Consider the following 10,553-nt stretch of genomic DNA (forward strand, 5'->3'; position numbering starts at 1 on the left):
CTAGAAAGGGATATCAGCTCCTCCTGTGTGCCAGCTGCTCTGCCTAGGGCAGGGGTGGGCAAACATTTTGACTCGAGGGCCACAATGGGTTCTTAAACTGGACCAGAGGGCTGGAACAAAAGCATGGATGGAGTGTTTGTGTGAACTAATATAAATTCAAAGTAAACATCATTACATAAAAGGGTATGGTCTTTTTTTTTTTTTTTTAGTTTTATTCATTTCAAACGGGCCAGATCCGGCCCGAGGGCCGTAGTTTGCCCATGGCTGGCCTAGGGTCTCCCGGGGGCCCGGCCAGAGGGTCCTCCAGCAAATCCCGGAAGCCGCTGCCCTTTTGCAGTGGTATGGACTCAAGTAGGGGGTTCACTGGATGTAGCTGGCAGTGAAGCGCTCGCTGGCTTCTGCCTGCAGCTGCTCGCTCCCGCAAGCCCTGCCCCGCAGCACTCCCTCAGCACGCGCTGCACCGTCAGCTCCAGCACCTCAGCGTTCTCCAGCTTAGCCTGCACCTGCGCCGATGGGGGCGCCAGGTGGGGGAGGGAGGTGAGGCCAGGCAATGCCCTGACCCCCATCCGCTCGCTCAGCATCTCCTGGGCACCGGCCGCCAGCCTCACCTCGGTGCCCGCCAGCAGCTGCCACAGCTCCTGTAGGCTCTCGTTGATCCGCGCGTGCCGCTTCTTCTCCACCAGGGGCTTCCGGGCCTTGCGGGCAGCTCAGGCATTCAGCCCCCGCTTCTTTGACCTGGCTCTCAGGGGCTAAGTCTGCCTAGCAAAACAGTTCTAAATCACCAGGGCGGCTGCGGACTTTAGCTTTGTTCCTCCTCCGCTTTTCTAGCGGGAGTTTAGTTGGGTTTTTTTTAACGTATTAGAATTTTTATTCTTAGAAACCTTAATCCTTTAATGATAAAACTAAGAACAGGTATCAGTCTGATTCAGCATTGGAGGGGTTAAAAAGAATAAACCAGGGCAGAGAAAGACTGTGCTTAGTTACTTTTTGTGACCTTGAAATTCATTGATAAGACCTGTTAGGTTTGCAGCCAGTAACTTAACTGCCAACACCCCCGTGTGCTAGGGTGAGGGACTGCGGCATGGAAGGGTTACAGAAGGTTACAGAATGTGCTAAGGGGAGGAAATAAGACATGAGAAATTGAATGTGCTAGGAGGGAGGGGGATGTATGAGGAAGAATTATGTTGCCAGGATATGAGGATTGTGTATGTGCTGGGAGGAGGGACTGACGTATGGAGGGGGGTTGCAGGGTTAGGAAACATGGAAGAAAAATTGCTAGATTGTCTTAGACCAGTCAGGTGTGACTCTGTTTACCCCCCCCCCCCCCCGGCTTTGTGCTTATGAACTTTCTGTGAGCTTCTAAGGTAACACTGTTTTGCTATAAAAATCATAATGCACACTTGCTCTTTGCCACATGCCGCGAGGCTTCCCAGAGGGGGAAGGTACAGGCTGTGGTCAGCTGGCCAGCTTAATAAATGGCTTTCAAATTTAAATTCTGAGTCGGTGGTCTATCTCGTTGAGCCAACCCATAACACCCCGCCCCCCTTCTCTGTAGTAAATTGGCTAGTCCCACACAAACAAACTTTGTCCCGACCCCATGATGATCGGTGACGAGAGACAGACAAGGGAGGGGGTGACCTGTTTTCACAGATCCTCACTCAAATGCTCACCTGACCAAAGTTGTGAAGCCACACAAAGGAGAGGAGAGGGCGGGCCCCCTCCCTCCACACTCACACACTTTCACCAGACATTCATTCAGCAAAGGCATTTAGCTACCACAACACACAGTTTTTCCCAATTCAATCTGAACCTTAATCTTTTAGCTGGCAAGTCAAATATTCAGCATTTCTTAAGCAGTAACATTTTTTTTAAATATACTTTATTGATTTTTTACAGAGAGGAAGGGAGAGGGATAGAGAGTTAGAAACATCGATGAGAGAGAAACATTGATCAGCCGCGTCCTGCACACTCCCCACTGGGGATGTGCCCGCAACCAAGGTACATGCCCTTGTCTGGAATCAAACCTGGGACCCTTGAGTCTGCAGGCCGACGCTCTATCCACTGAGCCAAATCGGCCAGGGCAGCAGTAACATTTTTAAGAATAAACTTCAAAAATGCAAGACATAAGTTTTTTATCATTTGAATTCAGTAAGCTTCAAGGTCCCAAGTTCCCAGCGGTTCTGGAAAACCACACCTGAGGCTGGCAAGCAGGTTTGGCCCAGCTCTTGATTTTAAAACAACCATAATGCTTAAAGGAGTAGTTTGAGTCTGTCCCATAACATCCGTCCAGTAAGTCCACAGAAAACAGAAAAAAAAAACCACAAACACAGACAAATACAGTCTTCCAACTCTATGGAAGCAAAACCAAAACAACCGTCCGACTCCGCGGAAGCAAAGCTACAGATTAGACGATGGCCATGCGCCAACTTGCCGGGAGCCGGTCCATCCTTGCTGCTTGACACAGTCGCTGCAGAGAAGAAACATCTGCACAGCGTATGTTTCGGGGGACCTGGCGTATGTGGCATACTGTTCTTGATATGTTTGCTCCCCTTAGCGCTATGTGTTTTAACCAAGGTCACCTCTCCGAGAAAGGTTGTTTCCCCAGGTAGGGATTTTTCCCTGAAGTTAGGGAGGAGATAAAACCCCTTAACTAAGTGCCAGGCGGGTAGTTAATCATGCTTAAGCTACATAATCTTTACTCCCTGGAATGAAGATAAGAAACACCCTAACCTTTGGAATAGAAGTTGGTAGGATTAAAATCAACTGGTATAAATACAGATGTAACAAGACAACAAAACACAGAACCTAGACTCAGAACCTAGACACAGAACCTAGAGAGAGACAGAACCTAGAGACAGGACTTAGCTGGAGATCCTACACAGAACCTAGAGACAAGACTTGGCTGGAGATCCTACACAGAACCTAGAGACAGGACTTGGCTGGAGATCCTAGACAGAACCTAGAAACAGAACCTAGAGACAGAACCTAGCAGGAGAACATGGCAAAAGATCCTGGACAGAACCTGGCTACAGAACTTTGCTGGAGAACCTAGACAGAACATGGCAAAAGAACCTGGATAGAACCTGGCTGGAGAGCCTGGCGACCGAACTTGGCAGGAGAACCTGGAGAAGCTGGATGGAGAAACTAGCGAGAGAACATGGTACCAGAACTTGGCTACAGAACCTCTGGTGGGAGAACCTTGCTATGCTGATCAACTGACATAGCCTCCATGTCATTCCTTCTTCGCCGACTCTGTCCACACCTTTGGGGACCCCTGGACCCATTGGGGTTGGACCCCAGCACCAACTGGCGGGAGCGGCCCACCTCGTCTCAGATTGAGGGATTTCTGCACCCCTCCAGATGGAGGATCGGGGCATCCCCCGACTCCTCCCACCGCGTCCACTTAGACCAGCCGTGGGCAAACTACGGCCGGCGGGCCAGATCCGGCCCATTTGAAATGAATAAAACTAAAAAAAAAAAAGACCGTACCCTTTTATGTAATGATGTTTACTTTGAATTTATATTAGTTCACACAAACACTGCATCCATGCTTTTGTTCTGGCCCTCCGGTCCAGTTTAAGAACCCATTGTGGACCTCGAGTCAAAAAGTTTGCCCACCCCTGACTTAGACCGTTTAGGGCATTACAGATTTCAGAAGTGAGCTCACACAGGACAGAACACACAGAACAGAATAGACAACACACAGACACTTACCACGGTCAGGCAGACTCCACGGATCGGGGTCCCTCGTGGATTTGGGGGATCCCGGACGTGCCCCCAAAAATGTTATGCCCAGAGTTCGGGGTCCCCAATAATCCACCACCAGGGAGCCTTTTCCGGTGCAAAAGCAAAGAGTCTTTTATTCAAGCCCAGGACTTGGTCCCCCCCCCCCCCCGCCTCCATTACTGGATGCAAGAGAGAGCCCCGAGTTCCAAGAGAACAAAGAATTTATAGGGCTTGGGGTTAGGGGGTGGGGGCACACTCTGACCACTGGTTTGGCCGATTCTGGTTGGTTGAGTGAGGGCTGGGGGCTAGTGATGCAAGGGCAGGGTGCAGCTAGGGTCTGGTTACACAAAGACAGGAGGTGGCTAGCATACTCTTGGCCTTGGGCTAGTTTTCCCCACTTTCCCATTGGCCGAGATAAGGGCAGGCTGAGTAACTGATACATTCTGCGGCTTTTTCTTGGAAGAGGGGTTAAGGACACAGCTATCAGTCCTGTTCTGTCCTTTCACCACCACCAGCATAAGCCAGTAAATTACTACTGAAGGCTGCAACCCCTCACTCTGTATTTATATCTTAGTGTCTGAAAATGAATACTTATGCATTGTCAATATTTAGGGTAAACACTCCATCACTTGGTGCCATGTGGTCGCAGCACATTACACAGGCTCGCCGAGTCACTCCTCTCCCACCTGGTTTGCCAACTCCAAGGCTTCCAAGTGAATCCTGGGCTAGGAGCCCTTGGAAGAGCCCCCACTGTCATCTGCAGGCTCAGGTGTCTCAGGGGAAGTGGAGGGAACAAAGGGCCAGGCCAGTCTCCCCTTGAGTCTCAGGCCCCACTCAGAAGCAGGGTCAACCCACCCTGACTTTATAGACCAGCAGCCATTGCTCAGAGGTTAGGTGGCCCTGGAAGGGTCACACAGCATCTTCTCTGAGCCAGAGTTCCTCCCTCCACCACCCCCAACATGGGGTAACTTGCTCCTAACCAGGGAAAGGGGCAGAGTTGGACTGTCCCAGCTGCCAGATCTTTCTTTGTATATGTTCACATGAGATCTGCTTCATCCTGGCTCTGACTCTCTCTCTCCCTCTAGATCCCCCTCTGTGTCTCTGGGCCTATCTGGCTCTCACTGGCTCAGTATCACATCTTTCTCTGACTCTTTCTTAGTGACTCTGCATCTCTCTCATCCCTGGTCCCTGTACCTCTCTATATCACTCTCACCCACCCCACCTCCCTGCTTTCCTGGCTCACGTCCTTTTTCTCCCTCAGAGTCCCTGTTTTTGTCCACCATTGTCACCCGGACTTTGTCGTAGGGATGAGATGAGGGCAGGGTTGGGGGAATTGTCCTGGTGTCAGTGGGGGCCTCCTAGGCAGTCGTGTCTCCCCAAATCCTAGCCCAGTGAAAAGAGGGCCGCCGCAGTCCCTGAGCCAATGAACCCACATAGAAGTGAAACTGAGGGTGGGAGGTTTCTGGGGGCCGATTTCTATTCAATGAAATCAACTGAAAGACAGTGAGTCCTCCATCCCCAGAGCTGTGCAGAGGGAGCTCTGCAAGATTGTGACAGCAGTCTAACCACTTACCTTGTCTGAGTGGTGAGGTCCCTGGGTCTGCCTTGAGTGGAAAGGGTTAATGCTCTGGGCCATGCGGGTCTCCCAACCTGATCCCACCCCCTCTTCACATTCACCCCTCTAGCTGTCCCCGCTTCCTCCCTGCTCCTTATCCCTCATTTCTTCCTTTTCTCCCTCTGTCAAAAATGATCATTCATTAACGTGTCCTCAGCTCCTGTCTCCTCACATCCCCCAGGGAATTAGACAGTCCCTGCACCTTGAGCCCTGTGAGATTCCAGGAACATACTACTTGTGCATGCTGTTGCATGGACCTGTCATGTAGGTGTTCCTGCATACAAAGGGCACACTGCATTCTCCTGCATGTTTCTGCAGGTTCACCAATCTGGACACAGCTGTGCACAATGCCACATGCACTCCTGGGTCTGCAGACACATCAGACTGTGTGTGTGAATGCACACAGGAGTCTCTTGGTGTGGATGCTTGTCTACATTCGCATGTGCACCTGCACCTGTGCACTGTATGTCTTCCCATTGAAATCCACCTCTATGTGTACATGGCTATGTATTAAATCTGTACTAGGACAATGTGTCTGGGTAGGTACATGTTACCATGCTAGTCTGTTTGGGTATAGACACATGTGCTTGTGTTCTGCATGTGTGTATGTGTGTGCATGTGCATACACTTAGATATTCACATCTCACAATTGTGCACTGGTGTACAAGTGTGGTGTGTGTGTGCACATGTGCCATGTATGTACATGAACATGGGTGTGTGTGCAGTGTACACACAACCTGACTACGTTGCACACACATACCTCCTTTCTGGCTCCACAGTAAGAGCCATTCTGTCTCATCTCTGGGGTGTTGATGGTGGCAACAGTGGCAGGGCAGATGGCAGGAGCTCAAAAGTAGAAGGTGGCAGTGTTACAGGGAAGACACTCACTAATGAGGCCACTTGCCTTGCCAGCCTGGAAGCTGGTGCCACTAATTATCACCTCAATAAGCAGCTCCCCAGGGAAGGGCTGCTGCCTGCACCCCACTCGTCCCCTCCCCTAGGACTTCTTTCCCCACTTATTTCCAGTCTTGAGGCACTACAGGAGCCACAGGCACCAAGAAGGGCAGCTAGAGCACAGGGTTGTGCCTAGTCCCACTAGGAGACTCAGGATACATGCATGCCTGTCCATTATGCTGCTGCCAGGAAGCCCACTGTCTCTGTGTTAGAGCACATTCTCCAAAGGGCCTCTGGGATTCATGTGCTTCTGGGGGAAAGGAGGCCTACATAGCCTGACCAGTTCCTCCACAAACAATGAGCATGCTTCTGTAAAATGAGCACTAGGCTGAGAGTCAGATGAGCTGGCTGATAATTTCAGCTCTGTGTGATCTTGGGGAAGATCCTGTGCCTTTCTGGGCCTTGGTTTCCTTGTCTGTAAAATAAAGTAAGAGGTCTAATGCCACTTTTCTCAAAGAATGATGTATGCATCACTGGTGAGAAACAAGACTATTTTAGATAGTATACTGATAGCTTTTGCTATTTTAATTATGTATTTATTTTCACATATCTATTCTCACATGTGTGTTTAACTAGCACATCAGACCCCTAGTATCACAAATATTGCTTAACACAAGGCTAAAACACACACTTAAATTTTAAGAGTGAGGTAGTTTAAAGAAAAATGTTAAGTAAATAAGAAAGGCGGGCATCAGAGCATGACAAAAGTCCTAGGGATAGTTGGTGAATGACTGCAGCCTTCTACATAAGGGTCTATGAGGCCCTCCCTGCCAAAAAGACAGTGGGTTTGGGGCCCTAGATGTCCTGGAATAAAAATATACAGACTCCAGAGAGATTTGAAGATGGTGGCAGATTAAGTGGAAGCTATGCTGACTCTACCAGGACCAAACTGGAATTACAACTAAAATATAGAAAAACTGCCCTAGCTGGTTTGTCTCAGTGGATAGAGCATTGGCCTGCAGACCTAAGGGTCCCAGGTTCAATTTCAGTTAAGAGCACATACCTCAGTTGCAGGCTCTTCCCTGGCCTGGGCCATGGTCAGGGCTCATGCAAGAGACAACCAATCAATGTGTTTCTCTCACATCAATATTTACCTCTGTCTTTCCTTTTCTCTTCCACCCTCTCTCTAAAAATCAATGGAAAGGATTCTTAGGGGAGGAAATAAATAAATAAATAAATAAATACATACATACATACATACATACATAAATACCATCCTGCATAATCAAGACTAGCTGGAGAGAACCCTGATAACCAAGGATGGAAAGTGGAGACCACATAGAGACTAATAAGTAGTGTGGAGGCATGAGCTAGCTAGGCTCCAACAGGCAGTAGCCAAAGTTCCAGAGGGATATCTCAGCTGTGGGGGATTCCCACTGAGAACTCTGGAGTCTAAACCTCAAGCTGGACTTTCCAACCCAGAGCACCAGAACTGAGAAAGGTGTCTACATAACATCTGGCTGTGAAAAGCAGCAGGGAGAAACAGCTGGAAATGCAGGCACCCTCTTAATGGGCCAATGCACAAAATTTCATGTGCAGCCACTCACTTTGGGCTCTGGCAGAGGGCAGAGTGGAATGAAGTTGTGTGAGGAGAGTCCAAGGATGGGGGCTCTAGGGTTGGAGCTTGGAGTGCAGCCACCCTGGTTTCCTGTACTGAGTCATTTCCTCACTCTGTTGAGGACATCTTTCTCAGGCAGACCTTTGCTTTCCAGGTGGTTTTTTGCCTGGGGGGAAAGGCAGTTGCCCCACCCTACTGGAAGACCTCTCATCCCACCCTGTGGTCAATAGCCTGAAGTTAATCTAGCCTGAATACAATCAGACTGCGGCCATAGGTGGGTCTCTGGAAGCTTTGAGTCTTTGCCTGATCACCTTCTGGGCCCAGAACTAAGAAAAGCAGACCATGGTGCACATCTTGGTCCTTTCCAAAATCACCCAGTCCAAGCAGAGGGAGCCACAAACTGAGCATTGCTGATAGCTCCAAACAGGATATTCAGGGGCAGTCACAAACAGCATCTGACATTATCCTGCACCAGAGACTATCAAAAAAAGACTGAGAGTCATAGCATATCTACTTAATACATAGAAACAACCCCACGCAGGCAGCCAAAATGGGAAGACAAGAAAACAAGCCCCAAATGAAAGAACAAGAGAATTTTCCAGAAGAAGAGCTAAATGAAATGGAGATAAGCAATTTATTAGATATAGAGTTCAGGATAATGATTATAAGAATGCTCAATAGTATGAGAAAAGATATACAAACAATGAAAAATGACCAGTTGGAAATGAAGAATGACATAGCAGAAATAAAGAATTCATTGGAAAGAATGAACAGTAAATTAGAGAAAGCTAAGGATCAGATTAGCAAATGAGAAGACAGGGTAGAAAAAAAGTCACTCAATCAGAAAACCAAAAAGAAAAAAAAATTGAAAAACAGGAGGAAAGCTTAAGGGAGTCATGGGACAATATGAAACAGCAATAGGAGTACCAGAAGGTAAAGAAACTGAGCAAGGGTTAGAGAACCTGTTTGAAGAAATAATGGCAGAAAACTTCCCTCACCTGGTAAAGGAAAAAAAAAATCACACAAGTTCAGGAGGCACAAAGAATCGCAAGCAAAAAGACCCAAACAGGCCCATGACCAGACACACCATCATTAAAATGCCAAAAATTAAAGACAAATAGAGAATCTTAAAGGCAGCAAGAGATAAGCAATTTGTTACCTACAAAGGAGCTCTTATAAGGCTGTCAGCTGATTTCACAACAGAAACTCTACAGGTAAGAAGAGAATGGCATGCAGTATTCAAGGTAATGAAAAGCAAGGATCTGAAACCAAGACTACTCTATCCAACAAAGATATCATTCAAAACAGATGGGGAAATAAAGTTCTTCCCAGACTACCAAAAGGCTAAAGGAGTTTATCACCACTAAATTGGCATTGCAAGAAATGTTAAAGGAACTGTTGTAATAACAAGAAGAAATATATATAAAGAGAAACATAGGCACAAAGAATTAAAATGGCAATAAGTAAGTACCTATCTAGCCCTAACCAGTTTGGCTCAGTGGATAGAGTGTCAGCCTGCAGACTGAAAGGTTCCAGGTTCAATTCCGGTCAAGGGCATGTACCTTGGTTTCGGGCACATCCCCAGTAGGGGGTGTGCAAGAGGCAGCGAATCGATGTTTCTCTCTCATCGATGTTTCTAACTCTCTATCCCTTTCCCTTCCTCTCTGTAAAAATGCCGGAGGCCGGTCCATCCTTGCTGCTTGACGCAGTCGCTGCAGGAAAGAGGCATCTGCACAGCATGTGTTTCAGTGGACCTGGCGTATGTAGCATACTGTTTTTAATATGTTTGCTCCCTTTAGCGCCATGTGTTTTAACCAAGGTCACCTCTCCGAGAAAGGTTGTTTCCCCAGGTGGGGATCTTTCCCTGAGGTTAGGGAGGGAATACAACCCCTTAATTAAGTGCCAGGCGGGTAGTTAAGCTACATGGTCTTTACTCCCTGGAATGGAGATGAGAAACACCTTAACCCTTGTAATAGAAATTGACAGGATTAAAATCGGCTGGTATAAATACGGATGTAATAAGACAATAAACGTCAGATCCTCATCAGTTCCTAACCAGAACTCCGACCAGAACTTTGGCTGGAGATCCTGGCTATAGGTCCTGACTAGGCTGCTGACCAACTGAAGGCTGTCTTCGTGTCATTCCTTCTTCGCCGACTCCGTCCACACCTTTGGGGACCCCTGGACCTGCTGGGATTGGACCCCAGCATAAAAAAATCAATAAAATATATTTTTTTTAAAAAATAAGTACCTATCTATACTAATAATAGCCCAGGTGGTCATCACACCCTCATGTCGTCACAAGACGGCTGTCACAAGATGGCCACATGCACAGTGGAGGCAAGGCCTGGCAGCCGCTCGGCACAGTAAGGCCTGGGAGTCCAACGGCTCCGCACAGCACAGAGGAGGCTGGTCCCGGCAGAGGAGGTGGGTCGCAGCAGGGGAGGACAGTTGGGGGTGATCAGGCCAGCAGGGGAGGGCAGTTGGGAGCAATCAGGCAGGCAGGGGAGTAGTTAGGCATCAATCAGGCCAGCAGGGGAGTGGTTAGGGGGCAATCAGGCTGGCAAGCAGAAGCGGTTAGGGGCAATCAGGCAGGCAGGCAGGCGAGCGGTTAGGAGCCAGCAGTCCCAGATTGTGAGAGGGATGTCCGACTGCCGGTTTAGGGATCAGGCCTAAACCAGCAGTTGGACATCCCCCAAG

At 48.5% G+C, this 10,553-nt stretch overlaps 1 pseudogene; it reads right to left on the minus strand.

Annotated features, from left to right (window-relative positions):
• LOC139012035 (transcription cofactor HES-6-like) lies at positions 1 to 5,362 on the minus strand (annotated as a pseudogene).
• Between the last annotated feature and the right edge of the window lie 5,191 nt (positions 5,363 to 10,553).

This window comes from Myotis yumanensis, unplaced genomic scaffold (genome assembly GCF_028538775.1).
Source record: "Myotis yumanensis isolate MYYU_CA2020_CCGP unplaced genomic scaffold, mMyoYum1.0.hap1 SCAF_1, whole genome shotgun sequence".
Taxonomy (NCBI): Eukaryota; Metazoa; Chordata; class Mammalia; order Chiroptera; family Vespertilionidae; genus Myotis; species Myotis yumanensis.